The sequence below is a fragment of the Balaenoptera borealis genome (assembly GCF_965194805.1).
Source record: "Balaenoptera borealis genome assembly, chromosome: 3".
In the NCBI taxonomy this organism is placed as follows: domain Eukaryota; kingdom Metazoa; phylum Chordata; class Mammalia; order Artiodactyla; family Balaenopteridae; genus Balaenoptera; species Balaenoptera borealis.
In genome coordinates this window covers 47,115,463-47,133,556 of record NC_138866.1, presented here as the reverse complement: position 1 = coordinate 47,133,556, position 18,094 = coordinate 47,115,463, and the positions used below count along the sequence as shown (strand labels likewise).

The window sequence follows — 18,094 nt, the reverse complement described above, 5'->3', positions numbered from 1 at the left end:
ATGTTATAAATGAAAGATGAAAGATGGGAGTTAAGCATAGGCATTTTATGTGTGGAGTCAGGGAATACTCAGATACGACAGAAATTCCTGGAGAGGAAGCAAAAGATCAAGCCTGGGAGAAATGTGGTGGTACGAAAGTATCTCAAATCTGGTCAAAGTGCTTTTATGGCATTTATTATCATATTATAGATTTCTGTCTTGTTCTTGAATCCTTCAAGGGTGGCTCATTTTCTCCTAATACTGTGCCTTCAGATTATATAGCTGTCAGTAGCTACTGCCTGGTTGGTAGTCAGGTTCTTGCTTCCATGCAAAAGAAACCAATTCTGGAAGAGTTGTTAGTTTACAGAATCGGTGCGAAGGCTGGCGAGAACCAGCCTCAGACAATGATAGAGGCCAAGAGAGTCCAGGTACCCAAGAACCCGGTTAGCTGCCCAGAGTCTGGGAGGACCAGTATTTTGGCCTTTCAGTTTCCTCCTGTCAAAAGTCATATGTTGTTCAATTCCCCAAATGGGGATTCAGAGCCTGGGCAGCCAGCAAAACTACATGTATACTGGATTATTGTATATTATGCCATGTATATTTTGTTTAAATATGGCTGAATAGAACATTTAAAATACACACTTAATAAAGCCATGTTTAACTATAAGGAATTATTTTATTATTATTGCTTTTCTTTTAAAGAGCGCTCTTAAGTACAGTTAGCCCTCCATATCTACAGGTTCTGCATCCATGGATTCAACTAACTGTGGATCAAAAACTTAAAAACAAAAATTCCAGAAAGTTCCAAAAAAGCCAAACTTGAATTTGCCATGTATCGGCAACGGTTTACATAGCATTTGCGTTGTATTACGTATTATAAGTAATCTAGAGATTGTTTAAAGTATATGGGGAGGATGTGCATAGGTTATATGCAAATAATATACCATTTTCTTTTTTATTTTTTTTAATTTTATTTATTTATTTATTTATGGCTGTGTTTGGGTCTTCGTTTCTGTGCGAGGGCTTTCTCTAGTTGCGGCAAGCGGGGGCCACTCTTCATCGCGGTGCGCGGGCCTCTCACTATCGCGGCCTCTCCCGTTGCGGAGCACAGGCTCCAGACGCGCAGGCTCAGTAATTGTGGCTCACGGGCCTAGTTGCTCTGCAGCATGTGGGATCTTCCCAGACCAGGGCTCGAACCGGTGTCCCCTGCATTGGCAGGCAGATTCTCAACCACTGCGCCACCAGGGAAGCCCTATACCATTTTACATAAGGGACTTGGGCATCTGCGGATTTTGGTGTCCACAAGGGATGCTTGAACCAATCCCCTGCAGGTACTGAGGGACAGACAGCAGTACGGGAAAAACCACACAACATCCCCAAAACTACAACATTCATCCTGCTATGGGCGTGGCCATTTTATTAATTCCTTCCTTGCCAAAAGTTAAAACATATAGGGGTATTTTTCTCCTATGAAACAAATGCAATTTTATTGTGAAATATAATATGATTCACTTTATTTGCTGAAATTCACCTATAAAACCAGGTATGCCTATAGATGGTAGAGGGCCATTTTTAGACATTTCTTAATTATGCCAAGCTCCAGTGGTCACTTGACTTCCATCTCTGAATTCATAGTTTTGAAGTATCTAAACATAATTTATCTATTTGTTTATTGCCTACTGCAAAGGTAATGAATGATTAAAAATTTGCAACATTGCAGAAATGAAGAGCAGAGAGTGATAAGTCCCCATAACCCTGCCCTCAGAGATAACTACCGGGTTTTTTTTGTTTGTTTGTTTGTTTTTTATTGCCGTGTAGTTGATTTACAGTGTTGTGCTAATCCCTGCTGTACAGCAGAGTGACTCAGTTATACACATACACACATTCTTTTTTTCATATTCTTGTCCATTATGGTTTATCCCAGGATCTTGATTATACTTCCCTGTGCTGTAGAGTAGGACCTTGTTGTTTATCTATCCTGTATATAATAGTTTGCATCTGCTAATCCCAAACTCCTAGTCCATCCCACCCCCTCCCCGCTCCCTCTTGGCAACCACAAGTCTGTTCTGTATGTCTGTGAGTCTGTTTCTGTTTTGTAAGGGATAGCTACTGTTAACAGCTTGGTAGCTCTTACTCCAAACTGCCTGGGTTCCATTTCCAGCTTTTTCATTTAGCTGGCAGCCTTGGACCAGTTATTTGTCCTCATGCTGCCTCAGTTCCCTCATTGTAATAGTACTGGCTTACAGGGGTTTGTGAGGGTTTAATAAGATAATATGTAAGATAATGGTTCCTGCTTAACTATTCATTAAGTGCTTAATGAATACAATTTTTTGTACATGTGTTCATCCCGATAGGCTAGATTATGTTGCAATAACAAACAACCCCCAAAGTCTTGGTGACTTAACACAACAAAAGTTTATTTCCTGCCAATGCTGCGTGTCTTACACAGACTGGCAGGGTGGTTTCTCCATGCAGTCACTCAGGGACCCAGGGTAGGGAGATTCCACCACGTTGTGGTCACACGCTGGAATACAAGGCCCCTTTGGTCACCATAGCAGTGAAAATAGACTGTAAAATCTCACATGGACTTTTTACTGCCTCAGCCCATAATTCTCTGCATCCAATTACAATTTATTGGTCATAGCTGCAAGTAAGCTGGGAAATGTGGAGTGTGGAGTGAAGAATATCTGGTGAGTGCTACTACCTCTGTCACAATCTACTTCTTTCCCTTCAGCATGGTATAATATTACTCAAACTGTGTAGCAATTGTTCAGTTTCTTTAAACTTATCATGGACATCTCTCCATATCGATACATATTCATTCATTCATTCATTCATTCATTATTAAGCCCTTCCATGTGTTAGACATTGTTCTAGGTACGGGATATACCAATGAAGAAAACATTTGATAATCCCTACCTTCATATAGTTTACTGCATTGCAAATAGATAGGAAATATAATATTTTTAAAGTATAATATGTTAGAAAGTAATAAATATTATGGTGGGAAATAAGGGAAATGTAGAGGATGTTCTGAGGATACAGTTTTAAATAGAATGATCATGGAAGACCTCTTTGAGGTGATTTGAGTTAAACTCTGAAAGGTATGAAGAAGTCAGCCTTGTGATTATTTCTAGAGGTTTGGTGATGTGTACATGAAAACGCATTTTTCTATTTTCATATGTGTTTAAAATTTTCCATGAAAAAAAGTTAAAAATGAAAAAGTAGCCCTGGTTGTAAAACCCACATCCAAATTTTATACCTGCATTTTGGAAAAACAAAATCATGATAGAAAATTTAATAGACCTTCTCAATTAAAAAAAAAAGATTTTATCAATTTACTTCCTCAGAAACAATGTTTTAACTTGTTTATTTCTCTGCATCCTCACTAACTCTGGGTACTAAACAATCTAGCATTTGATTACATATTGCTGTTTATCTCTGCATACTTGTGTATGTTAGTCTTATTTTTCTTATTATTTGTTAAACTCTTAATCATTACCTTTTTATCTCCCTTTCTATCATTCCTTTAATGTGATTAGACATATGATACATTCTCTATGAAAATTACAGATTGAGAAATAAAACTTAGTGATGACCTTGTTAAATACAACATCAGTCCCTAATCATTCTTACAACATGTTGCTGTGCTGAGAATGTAAAAGAAAGAAAAAAGTAAGCTGCACGAAATAGTACATCCACAAGCAATTTAAAAGTTTTGAGGATTAGAGAGCTGGTTCAAAAATACTTTAGGTACTTTTTTCAAGTAATTGGCCGATGTGAGGTATAGTTTGAATAGAGACTTTTCTTAGTCATATTCTTATCATGATTCTTCCACTAAAAATTTTGTTCTTTCAGTGATTTACTTTCCGTTGCCATGGAACTAGGCTACATTGCACAAACATTTTGAGTAAATTCTGTCAGTTTTTCCTTAAAATGACCAAGTGTCTCAACAATTAGATGATAACGATTGAAGCAAAAAAGTGAAATCAGCCTGGTTCAGCCCAAAGAGTTTACTGGACTCTCTCAAACTGACTTGGCTAGATTGTGAGGCCACACCCAGACCCCAAGGAGGAGTGTCTGAGAGATCACTGAATACCCCTGCATTTAAGGGAAGTGGTGACAGGCTTGGTCAAGCAGTGAGGAAGACTCTCGTCAAGGGCAAATTTGGTCAGTGTTAGTCACACAACCAGAGCATCATGTTGAAAGGAAAATGCATGACGCTGCTAGGAAGCTATTTTGGAAGAGCTGGGGCCAAGGAAAAGAGAATTACAAATTTAGAGAGAATTGCACTTCGGTGACACAGATAACTTGGAAGTCTGGTGCCTAAAAAGTTTTGTTTTCATAATTCAGTTCACCGTAGTCATGATGTATTTTATGAGGCACGATCTCCGTTTTGAGAACAATGTTGTTACCTCAGGAAGGAAGGATTACTGCATTACACTGACATTCAGTTGGAGACACTTTTAGGATTTGGAATGATTCATTTCTCAGTATCAGACTGTCTACTCACAGGCCTTATTTAATCATAAAAACAGTTTTAGAATAGTGGCCATACCTCAATGTCAAACACAGGAAACATATAGCATCATCTTAGTTCAAAGGTCACAAAATTTCTCTGAGACCGTGAACAGTAATTTTGATCTCTGAACTTAATTGCCTCATCTGAAAAACAGGGATACAGATTACCTTCCTTCTGCATTTTACTGGTATGGTTTGAGTATACCAAAATCCTGAGCCTGGTTCTTCCAGGCAGAAACCCGAACAAAGGGAAAAATAAAGAATCATAAAAGAACCATTCATGTGGCCCTTCAAAAGATGGTTCCCTATGTTAATTACTAATCCTCCTCTGAAGGGAGAATTTCCTTAGATTTCTACCTGAGGACTAGAGCTTTGCTTTATACTCCTTTACCATATCACAAATTCTCTATTCAATGATCATTCGTTCTTTCTTTCTTTTCGTGTGTTGATCATTTGCTAAATATTAAGATCCTACCATGTGCCAAGTAATATGCTAAGGACTGGTGATCCAAAGAGGAATGAGATAGACAAGGTCCAGCCCTCATGGAACTGTTAAGAGAGCAAGGGACACCAACATTATACAAGCATCTATAAGTGCACTGAGATTGTGCAGTAGCAGAAAGCTCCCTGTGGGAGCTTTCAACAGGGGATTATGTAACCTATTTGGGAGGTCAGAATGGATTTTAGAGATATCAAAGCTAAAACAAGAAAAATGAGGAGGAGTGGGCTGGGCGAAGAATAGAGAGGAAAGTGGTTTAGGCAGAGGGAACAGCACTGAACTGATTTTGAAGTACTGAAAGGAAAGCCAGCAGGGCTGCAGTGAGAGAGACAGGAGCCAGATCTCTGAGGCCTTATTGTAGGTTTGGTCTCTATTCTGAGAGTAATAGGAGGGAAGCCATTGAAGTTTTCTGTTTGTTAATTTTTTTGTTTTATATGTTTAAGCAGGGAAGTGACATAGTCACTTGCATTTTTAAAAGATCATTCTAGGCGCTATGTACAGAATGGAGGAGAGGATGCTGTACAAATATATGTGGAGAAACCAGTTAGGAGGCAGTTAGAGGAAATGAGTTAGGAAGTTGGAAGAGAAGAGGAAGAAAAAGTGGACTGATTCAAGAGATACTTAAGAGACAGAATCAATAGGCTTTGATTGCGAGGAAAAGATGAATCAAGGCTACTTCCAGACTTCTGGCTTAACCAAACAGGGGGATGTCATTTATTTAAATAAGGAATACTGGAAGAAGAGAAGGTTTGGGAAGGAGAGTCGGGAATCATAGTTGACCAGCACATAGCATATACAATAAGCCATTTAGAATACAAAAATCTCAGGTGCAGATTACATATAGATATGCAAATACAGGTTCTCATCAAAATTATGCTTATTACTTGATCCTCAAGTCTTGCTTTATAAGTTTTGGATGTTTATATCCTTTTAGTGGTCTTTCACAGTCCTGTTCATGGGCATTTCAGATCCTTTTAGTCCAGGCATTGGGTGTTGTACTGGTGTTAGCTTGAAATTGCGCTATTTAAAGCCTACCCTTTCTTACAGATTCTAAAACCATAATTTCTTGTTTTCTCTTATCCTTAAATCTCTCATGTAATGTCTGATTTCATCTGAAGATCACTCCCACAGTTTGAATTTTCTTCATTTATTATACTTTTTTTTCTCCGTGGCATTCTAATATACTCAATCACTTTCTACCCTCCAGCTGCTAATCTTCCCTATGTTTTACCAATTTCCAAAACTGAACAAAAAATGAGAAAACTATTATGAAGGAAGAAGCATATCTTTATGACAAACTATTATTGCCAAATGTTGCTGGGGGACACCTGTTTCACAGTAATGAAGCAGGATTGAACTGAATGTCTACAAATCTTCACAAAAGCTATAGCTAAAAGTAAGAATATAGAAAGGTTGGAAACAAAAGCATGGAAAAGATATATCAGGCAAATAGAAAAGCTAGGATAAATCTATTAATATCAGAAAAAAGTAAGAATTTAAAGCAAAGAGCATTACTAAAAATAAAGAGGTCACTAGATATGATAAAAGAATCACCAGGAACAATAAGGAATTGGAGACAAATCCCACAATCATAATGAAGGATTTTAACACCCATTTCTTAATGAAAGATCAAGCAGACAAAAAAAAAATCAACAAGAATATAGAAAATTTGAACAAAACAATGAATATACTTGATTCAATGGACACATATAGAACATTCCACCCCAAAATTGCAGAATACACATTTTCAAGCGGAATATTTGTGACCAGATATTGGAAGTCTGCACAAATTTCCAAAGAATGGTATCATATATATTGCTCTCTTTGATCACATTGGGATTAAATAAGAAATATGCACTGAAAAAATATAAAAAGTTCATGTTTGGAGACTAAGAAACATACTTATGAACCACTAAGAAAATAATGGGAATTTGAAAATGTTTAAACTGAATGATAAAAGTATTGCATATTTAAAAATGATGGGGATTGCTGCTTCTAGACATGCTAGAGTAACTAATATTGGGCTTAGCTTTGTGCCACAAACAACTATGAAAGTAGCAAAATATACAAAGCAAGTGTTCTCAGGCAGTGGACAACAGCACAGGGCAATGATCCTTAACATAAGGGAAACATGTGAGGTGACCTGCATGTTTGCCTTGCCTTTCTGAATAGGAGCGCTTTTTGATGTGTGGTACAGGGAGGTGGGCCCAAGTGCAGAGCAGCAGCCTTGCTGAGTAGAAGAGGCAGAGGTCAGATTTGGGCTGCTGAGGTGGCTGCAATTTGCGGGTCAGTATACCCAAAATGACAGAGCTGTGAAGAGGGTAATCTCATAGGAGGTCATCTTCAGGACTATGGCTACGTGCTGGACTGCCCATATGCAAGTCAAGACCATGTGAGGCCTGCCAGTAGTGACTGTTAGGGGACTAAGAACGTAACAGAAATACCAGTGCTGAAAGAGTGTGGAATCCAATCCATTCAGACTGGAGGGATCTTACTGAGTACCTTGAACATTCAATTGAAACTCCAGTAAGGTCCATGCCCTACATTAAGGACAAAACCGGCATAGGATCAAGGTGAATCAGTGTAAGCAACAACCTGCCAGAAAAAAAACTCAACACACTTTAAAGAAAGACAGTATCATACAGTTCCTCACAGTGTAGCAGTCAAAATTGTTCCACATACAGGAAGAAACTCTTAGAAAAGTAACTCAAGAAGCAGGGGAATGTGACCCTTAATCAAGAGACAAGATAGTCAATAGAAACATAAGTGACCCTGGATGATGGAATAAGTAGACATGGACTTTAAAGCAGCTGTTATAAATATGTTCAAGGGTTTAAAGCAAAAGATGAAGTTTTCCTTGAAAAGTGTGAGTGAACAGATGGGGAATCTCAGTAGAGAAATGGAAACTAGAAAAACAGAACTAAGTGGAAATTCTATAAGTGAAAATTGACAGCTAAACAGAGCTTCAGGGGAAATTTATTGTCTTAACTCCTTCTGTTAGAATTGAAGAAAGGCTGGAAATTAATGCTCAAAGCATAAAACTTAGGAAATTAGAAAATAAACAGAATAAACAAAATGTATGGAAGGAGACAGTAATATAATAAGAGAGGAAAATAATAACATGTAAACAAATTTATACAAGGCCAATGTAAGAGTCATAACAACAGCAAACTTCTAGCAAGATTCATCAAGAAAAAAAGAGAATGCACAAGTAAACAATAATAGGAATGAAAAAGGAGGCTTAGAAGTGCTTCCAACATTAAAAAGATATTAACAAGTTTATGCTAAAAACTTTGAAAATTAGATGAAAATTGATAGTCTTAGAAAATATAACTTCCTCCAACTATCTCAAGAAGAAAGTGAATCTCTGAAAAGTAGTTCTGTAGCCATGAAATACATTGTCAGTCAATTAAAATCTTCCTGCAGAGCAAACTTCAGACCCAGAGTTCTACCAGTCAAGTAACAAACAGTTCCAATATTATATAAACTATATTGGAGAATAGAAAAAGAGATGAACTCCCCAACTCTGTTTATAAAATTGATATAACTTTGATATCAATATGTCAATGTAACTTAAGACAGTAAAGGACCTGTCCTGACCAGAGTGAAAATCTTAATAGTGAAAGTCTTAAATAAGTTCAGTTAGGAAATGGAATCTGACGTATGTAAAAGTGATAACACATCATTACCAGGACGGGTATATTTCACAAATCCAGGATTAGTTTAATATTAGAAACAAAGCGTGTATGATAAAATTCAACACACGATTTTTTTAAAATGCTTCTTAACAAACAAGGAATAAAAAGGACCTTTCTAGCCAGATAAAAGTTACCTACCAAATACAGCAGCTAACATTATTCTTAATTTGTTATGTTGAAAGCATTCTCTTTAAGCTCAGGAACAAGGCAGGTAGCATAAAGGAGAGAAGATCTAAATGGATCTCAGGATGAGAGACACCCCTGGAACTTTACCACACTGTGGCCCAATGTAAGGAAATAAAGAGATGTATCATGTTTATTGAGTTTAAGACTCAATATTATTTTTAAAATAATTTCTTCCTAAATTGATCTATAGATTCAGTGCAATTTCAGTCAAAATCCAAATGAAGTTTTTGTGTGTGTATATGTATGTGTGTAACTTGTCAAGCTGTATCCATAATTGATATGTAAGAGCCAAAAATACACTTGTGAAGAAGAACAAGATGGGCAGAATTGCCCTACAGATTACCTTATTAAAATATGTAGTAATTAAGGAAGGGTGATGCTGGTTCAGGGGTAGAAAAAATGACCAACGGAACAGAATAGAACACCCAACCAGAACCCTGCCTAAATGGAAAATTGATTTGTAACAGGCTTGCTTTGCAGATCAGTTGAAGAAAGAATGGACTTTAAAGAAAAGTGTTAATACAATTTAAATGCGTGACGCTAGACCCCTACCTCTCACCATGTGCTAAAATAAATTCCAAATAGATCAAAGGTCTAACTGAAAAGGGCAAATAATAAAACTTTTAGAAAAACACATAGAAAAATATTTTATGGTTTTGGAGTCCAAAAGGATTTCTTAAAGAAGAGCCAAAAAGTATAAATCAAAAGGCAAATATGACAGCCAAGACAATCTTGAAAAAGAAGAGCCAAAAATTGTAAATCAAAAGGCAAATATGACAGCCAAGACAATCTTGAAAAAGAAGACCAAAATCGGAGAACTTACACTTCCCAACTTCAAACTTCACTACAAAACTACAGTAATCAAGACAGTGTGGTATTGGCATAGGATAGACATATAGATTAATGGAAGAAAATGGAGAATCCAGAAATAAACCCTTACATTTGTGGTCAACTGATTTTCCTCAAGGATGCCAAGACAATTCAATGGGGAAAAAATAGTCTTTTCAACAAATGGGGCTGGGACAATTGGATATCCACATATGAAAGAATAAAATTGGACCCCCTACCTCAACTATACACAAAATTAACCAAAAATGATCTAGAGCTAAGTGTAAAGAAACTATAAAACTACTAGAAGAAACACTGAGTAAATTTTAGTGACCTTGAGTTAGGCAATGATTTCTTAGATACCAAAAACACCAAAAGGACAAGTGATAAGATAATAAATTTGAGGGACTTCCCTGGCTGTCCAGTGGTTAAGACTCCGTGCTTCCAATGGAAGGAGCGCAGGTTTGATCGCTGGGCAGGGAACTAAGATCCCGCATGCTGTGCCGTGCAGCCAAAAAAAAAAAAAAAAAAAAATTGATAAATTGGACTTCATCAAAATTAAAACCTTTATAGGGCAAACTATACCATCAAGAAATTTAAAGACACCCCACAGAATGGCAGAAAATATTTGTTGAGGGTGGCAAAGAAAGCTCTCTAGCAGTGCAAGAGATGCAAATACTGGCGGTCAGGAAAGCAAGCCCTATTAATGTTGAGGCCTGAAGGCATATGGGCAGGGCACCAATAGTACCTGCTGCACAGTCCCAGACTCTCTTCAATAGTATTAGGCAGGCCCCAGTCTTAGCTTGGGTTTCCCCAGCAAGTATACATAGCCTGAGGCAAAAGGCTTATGTGGTATCACTTTATTAGGGCAAGCTGGTCCAAGAAACAGGAATAAGAAAAAGAGTGAAGCAAGGAAGGAGGGAGAACCAGTATGAAATTGCGTTATGGAGTTGGCCATTATTAAATGCCATTGCTTGCTTGATTTCTTGGAATAGTCCTTAAGAAGCCTTAAAAAGCCCTTGGACTTTATATCCAAAGACCCAAAAAGCACCTGAATACAATTTTTAAAAGAATGATCAGTTTTCTCCCAAAGGTAGTTAATTGATATCTGTAAACTAAGACTCTCTTAGACCTCCTTCATACCTCAGGTTCCCTTTAATCAACATCCAACACATAATTGGTAGAAATGAATAGCAGGGATAATTGAAATCCACAGAATAATAGCTACCATTTAGTAAGCACAAGGCAGTTTTATATAATGTCTAATCCTCACAAAGTAGCTTTTGTTATACTGATTTTATTAATGCACAAACTGAGATTCAGCTAACTTAAGGAACTTGGCCAAGGTCACAAAAGTAGTAAGTAGCAGACCAGGTTTGGGAACCAGATCTGTTTTTTTTTTTTTTAAACTCCCAAAACAACGCTCTTTCTATTATACCATGAAACCTCTTAGAAGAAAGGATTGAGATTCCTAAATCTCCTCTTTGCCAATTTTCTTAAAAAAGGTTATTTGTTTTTTAAAAATAGGTCATACAAACACATGGTTCAAAATTCAAGAAATAACGAAAGGGTATCCAGTGAAAACTCTCCTTTTAACCCTGTCTACCCATCACTCAATTCCTCTTTTCAGGAGCAACTGATGTTACCAGTTTCTTGTGTATCTTTACCAAAGCATTTATACATAAATATAAATATTCTTTTTCACCCTTTTAACAGAAATGACATAAATACACACTATTCTCACCTTGGGTTTTGTTTTTTTTTTTGCTTAACAATATATCTTGGAATTCACATCCATATCCGTACACAAAGCTTAGCTAACACTTTGAAATGTTCTCGTCACTATACCTTTTATTATTAAAGAGTACAAGATATAGTATACTAAAGTTTATTTGCTATTTCCCCTGTCCTACGTATCCACCACTGAAAGAATAAACAAGAAGCAAAATGGTTAAGGGTCAGGCAACAAGAAAGGAAAGGAGAAACATGAAATACACATAAGCTCAACAGTGGCTCTTAAAAGACTTTTCTTGTCTTCTCTCAGGTTGCTTTGGCCCTAATGCATCTGTAATTTTCAGGTGTGTTTCATAAAGTACTCTTCCCTTCTGCTGTTTTTGTTTATATGTATGAGTGGAATGTGACTATATGTTTGTCCTTCTGGCAGCTCAGACCATCTGGCCCCAATGTTCCAAGGTGAGAAGATAACGTTGTGAAAGAGAACAGGAAGCCTAGCTCTTGTTCTCCAAATTTCATAGTCTTGAAGTCTCCATCACACAGTATAGCACTTGACTGCATTTAGTCTAATGCTTTTCACTGGTTGTTTCTTTTATGTAGACTATTACAGCCTTCAGGGCTGAGACCATACCTCGCAGCATGGTGCTAAAGCTGTAGTAGGTGCATATTAGTAAGCACAGAAAGACAGAAGACAGATTTGGTGGTCCTGATACTTCCTCCTGCATTGAGAAGAGGCTAAGAGAGCTGGTGGGGGATGTGGAGAGAGTCAAGGATGGAAGTAGATTGGAACCACAAGGAAGATTCCTCAGATATATGTGCTAGTTCACCCACATTCCTATATCAGCATCTCAGTGGGGGAAGGGAGAGGGGAGGGGGATACATATTTTGAGAAAGCTTCTTAGATGATTCTCATATTCCTCCATCCTCATACCCCTAATTCATAATTGTGGCTAAAAGAAAGGAGAGGCACAAAGCAAATATCAAATACCCGCTTAAGCTGAAATTTATTAAACAATTTATTTTAAAGGGAAGAAGACAGGGCTTTCTTTTTCTTTCCTAATTTTCTTCTTATCATAGTAACACACAGAAAGGGCAAATGGTAATAGTGAAAGCTGCCCATACACATAATCTAAGAGGCTCGGATGGCCTGTTTTTGTTTTTTCCAGGTTATCTAATTTGTTTGGTTAAAGTTGTTCTATCTTCTTTGTCTTATCTTTCCAAAAGATTCACTCAGAAACATCCTGAATCCATGATGTTAATGTCCAGTAACATATACACTAATATTTTCTGATCTTCTAATTCAGTGGTTCTTAAACTTGAATGAGCATCAGAATCACCTGGAGGGTTTGTTAAAGCACAGATTTCTGGAATCCGTTCTCAGATTTTCTGATTCAGTACGTGTAAGGTGGAGTCCAGAAATCTTCATTCCCAACAAATTCCCATTTGATGCTGATGCAGCTGTTTGGGGATCACACTGTGAGAACTGCTGTTCTGGGTTGTTGTTTTTTTTTTTTTTAATAAATTTATTTATTTATTTATTTATTTTTGACTGTGTTGGGTCTTCGTTTCTGTGCGAGGGCTTTCTCCAGTTGCGGCGAGCGGGGGCCACTCTTCATCGCGGTGCGCGGGCCTCTCACTGTCGCGACCTCTCCCGTTGCGGAACGCAGGCTCAGGAGTTGTAGCTCACGGACTTAGTTGCTCCGCGGCATGTGGGGTCTTCCCAGATGAGGGCTTGAACCCGTGTCCCCTGCATTGGCAGGCAGATTCTTAACCACTGTGCCACCAGGGAAGCCCCTGGGTATTATTAATTTCATACTTTCTGCTGTAGAGGGGTAGGGAATCCTGGGAAGTAAGAAGAGTGATTGGGAATGGCAATCCCAATAAATGTGAATAGGAGAAGATGTTATAATGCACGTTTATGAAGAAGAAATGCTCTTTTGGCATAGTAAGGTCCAGAAGTTTCTCTAGCATTTGGATGAGTCTTCTACATAGTCCTAGTGAGAGCTTTTGACCTAAAGTCCAACCTCCCAATGTGAGAATTCTCATTTAAAAAAAAAGGTGGAAGGAGAAGGTTACAACCCATCTTGATGTTTCTTTTTTCCAGTCCAGCATGAAATATGTTTTGGGTACACCTACTTTTCTCCATCTTTGTTGCCGTGATCCTGGTCCTAATCACTGTCATCTCTCACCTGGATACTGCAAGGTCTCCCGGTTACTTAACTTACTACTTAATGTGTGTCTCATAGACCAAGAGCATCAGCCTCGGAGCTAGGAGCTTTATAGAAATGCAGGATCTCAGACGCCCTCCCCCTCCCCCCATGCCAGAAACAGCACTTTAACAAGATCTCCAGGTGATTTGTATGCACATTAATGTTAAAAAGCAATAAATGTGCCTAGCTGTTCTATCAGATATCATTTTTGCCCCCTTCAAATCTGTTCTCCACAGCTGCAAGAATGATCCTCTCAAAACAAATTAGATCAGGCAGTTCCCCTCCAACAAAACCCCTCTGATGGGGTCCCATGGCTCTTGAAAGTCAGACTCTGGTATCTTGGCCCATAAGGCCTGAGGCGAGCTGGTCCCTTCCTCCCTAATCCACCCTCATCCTGCGTCTTGTTCCTCTCTCTCACTCATTGTGCTCCAGCCAAACCTTACTTCTCAGTTTGTCTCACAGGTGAAGATCTTTCTTGCCTTCAAACAAGTCGTTCCTTCTGCCCGGAACATTCTCCTCCAGCATCCCTTGCAAAATCTAGCTCCTTCTCATCTTTCAGCTCTCAGCCCCCCCAGAGAAATTTACCTTGGCCATCCAATTGGTACCCCACTTCCCATTATTATTTATTTCCTTCATGGTACTGATTTATAATTATTTAATTTGTCTGTCGACTTTGTGGGTCAAACACCACCCTTAAGAGGAAGTAAGCCTCTCTTGGTCACAGTGTCGGGTACCCAGTATGCATTCAGGAAATACCTACTGAAGGAATGACTCCTTGTGTCTTTACTGAGCAAGGGAAAATCGGATTGGAGGAGGGGAATAGTCTAGGATTTTAAAGATCACAGAGGATATAGGGCCTGTATATTTTGAGGTAAAGGAAGGAAGCGGGGAGTTCAAGAAAAAAATAAGAACAAAAAACAAGGTAGAGGGAGGTAAAGGGAAAATTTTTTGTTGGTTGAGGCATTATCCACATGGGGACACTCCAAAGGGACAGCTAAGCCCACTTCTCTCGTGTGGTAGCGGGGCCAGGTTGGTGAGTGAGTTAGCTAACTCCTTAGTTTGGTGCAACACCTGACTTGTGCTGCACTCACCGCCTACTCCCAGCCCCTTGTCAGCTGAATGGTTTGAATTCAATGGTTTGAATTTGAAATCGTTGGCTACCAAGGATAGAGAAGGAGGGAAATATGCTTCCACTTCAACAGTGGCCACCTGAGATGCCCTCAGTGCAGGTAACAGGGATGCTCAGAGTCCCACCCTGTGTGGAGCTTGCACTCAAATGGTTAAAATTATACTTGTACCTAATGCTTCTCTCTCTCTCCAAAGGATATCTCCAGTCTTTCCCCACTCGCCCAGATTTTCTTTTAATACAGTGATATAATTCTCACTTGCACTACTGCATCCTATTTTGTGGTTGATAGGGTTAATTTAGATTAGAATGCTGATAATCAGATTTCTTAAACATATCTACTTCCTTCTGTTCCTAAACATCTCGAATTTCTAAATTAAGAAGTATTAACCTATAAGACATACTTCATTCACGTGTCAATTTTGTTGATGCTGACTTCTAATGTTCTCAAAAGGTGGTTGTGAGTAGTATACCATAAATAAGGTAGTGACAGTGAGGTTAGTGTGGGTTTTATTTTGTACTGATCACTTAGATTTTTATAGAGAAAAACTGACGTGGTTATAAATACCTCAGCCAGTTATTCAGAACAGTGTTTTTCAAACTTGAGAAACGAACAGCCCTCCCATAAATACTCCTTGTAAATCTCTAAGAAGATGTCAGCAGAGAAATATTGACTTAATAAGCTAAAAAGGCTTTTTGTATAAAAATACCTTTTTTTTTTAAAATGTATTTATTTATTTTTGGCTGCTTTTGGGTCTTTGTTGCTGTGCGCAGGCTTTCTCTAGTTGCGACAAGCGGTCTTCTCATTGCGGTGGCTTCTCGTGTTGCCGAGCACGGGCTCTAGGCGCGTGGGCTTCAGTAGTTGTGGCACGCAGGCTCAGTAGTTGTGGCGCACAGGCTTAGTTGCTCCACAGCATGTGGGATCTTCCTGGGCCAGGGATCGAACCCATATCCCCTGCATTGGTAGGCAGTTTCTTAACCACTGCACCACCAGGAAAGCCCCAAAATACCTTTTAATTGTGAATTCTGATGAGAAATAATTTACAAGTGGTAAACAACTGTTTTAAAAACAGTCGGGAATTTGGGGACCCTAGTTTAAGAAATCTTGAACTATGTACCAGTTGAGAGAGTGAAGCTGGCATAGTTACTCCTCACCACTGATGAAAGAACAGTTCCATAGGCTTGTCTGTCTCCTCGACTAAAATAAATAATCATTAGAACAATGTAGAAAGTTCACTAGAAGAGGTGAGAATAAGAGACACTTAACTCTGAAGATGACAGAAATCTTCCTGGAGGATGTGACATTTGAACTGAGTTTGGAGTTTATGCAGGACTTTAAAAAGCAGATGGAAGAATGAAAAACATCCATCCCAGGCAGCAAAAAAAACAAACAAAGAAAACCACTATATGCAAAGATGGGGGTGGAAAAGATCATGACTCATTTAGTAACTGCAAATCGTGCAGGATATTTGAAGTGCAAGACACGTGTGGGGGAGTGGTGGGCAATGAAGCTGTAAAGATTGTTAGAAGTCAGATATTTCATCCAGAGGAGCTTAGACTTGATGCTGTAAGTGATGGGGAGCCACTGGAGGAGCTTAAGCAGAGGCACCATGATCACATTTGCACTGTTAGAAGGTGTACATTGCCAGCAATGTGGAGAATGAATCGGAGGGGGTCAAAACAAGAAGCTTGGAGACAAATTAAGAAGTTATTGTTAAAAAAAAAAAAAAGAAGTTATTGTTATAGCTCTACATGAAGATAAGGAGTGTCTGAACTAAATAATTCAAAGGGGGAATGAACAAGATGGGGCAATATTTAGACATATTAATGGAATAGAATTGCTAGAACTTAGTAGAAATTGGATATGGGTATGAACATGAGCGAAGAGTCACAGGTGAATCCCGAGAGTCTGGCTTGGATAACTGAGTGGTTTACGGTGTGATTAAACAATACGAGGAAATAATGAGGAACTGGTTTGGGAAATGAGCTCATAGTTTAGTGTTGGGCATGTTGTCTTAGTTGCTGCGAGATGTCTATAGATAGAAAGGTGGAACAAGGGTTCAGAGAGGAGGTCAGGACTAGAGAAAAAAGACTGAAAATTCTTGGTGATGCCTACCAGTATAAGGTTGCTGTCCGTGCTCTTTAACCTTATCGCTGGGCCTGGTAGTTCAAGTCCAGATGGCGGGTATAGATGAGGTTGTCCAGTGAGAGTTACAAAAGGTGAGAAGAGAGCCAAAAACGAGACCCTAGGAAACACTAATGTTTAAGAGATGGATGAAGGAAAAGAACTTGCAAAAGAAACTGGGAAGTAGAGAGGAAGAACAGGTGAAATCAGCTGCCTTGGGGATGGGAGAAGGTGGTGCAGAGACAAGAAATATAAATGAGTGAACTGGAAGGTTTTAGGTGTCAGAAATTAATAGGGAGTGATGGGTACTTTGGAAATTATGTCTCCTCCAAAGTGGGTAGCTGCGCCTTGTCACAGGAAAGTAGCCCTGATGTTTTCAGATATTTTGATTTTTCAAAAGACATCGGGAGTTTCAATTTTTATGCCAAATCTCTTCTTATACAAATGTTGATTCAAATTATAAAGACAACAAAAACTGTGTATGACCATGCTTGGTGGGATCTTTGAGATAAGAAAACCAGAGAATGGCACCATCATTGGATATACATTATTAGAGAATATTACATATCTGTACAAAGCTGCTTAGGTAAACCAAAAATGAAAGAGTTATATTTGATGATGGTATTTCCTGGGATTAGTCTACCAAATGTATACTATTGTTAGACATCTGAGACTATTAACAAGAATGGCTATGGATTTTAGGTTTTTTGTATATCAGAATGTGTAAAAAGAACTTTTCCAAGATGGCAGCTTTTGATGAATTCTGTTCAAACTATAATTTATTATTATTTGCCATGTCCGACTAGTACCTCTGCTGCTCGATATAGCTTTTGTTTACCCTCTCTTTTCTGGTAAAGAGCCAGGTAGTAAATATTTTAGGCTTTGTGGTCTCTGTCGTGACTACTCAACTCTGCTGTTATAGCACAAAAGTAGCCATTGACAGTATGTAAGCAAATGGGTATGGCTGGGTTCCAATAAAACTTTATATACAAAAACAGGCGATGGACCAGATTTGACCTGGAGGCCATAGTTTGCTCACTCTCTAGGGGATACAGTACTTTTTTTTTTGGCTGCGCCGTAAGGCTTGCGGCCACAGCAGTGAAAGCCTGGAATCCAACCACTATGCCACCATGGAACTCCCTAGGGGATACTTCTTAAACTGAAAAACACACAGTAGTGTACCAGCAG

The 18,094-nt window shown here is 38.6% G+C and overlaps 1 long non-coding RNA gene across 1 annotated transcript; it reads right to left on the bottom strand.

Annotated features, from left to right (window-relative positions):
• Positions 1–925: 925 nt before the first annotated feature.
• On the bottom strand, positions 926–17,294 carry LOC309626286. Its single transcript, XR_014243083.1, has 2 exons — positions 15,792–17,294; positions 926–15,491 (listed from the first exon to the last, which is right to left on the bottom strand). It is a non-coding gene; the product is annotated as an uncharacterized lncRNA (long non-coding RNA).
• Between the last annotated feature and the right edge of the window lie 800 nt (positions 17,295–18,094).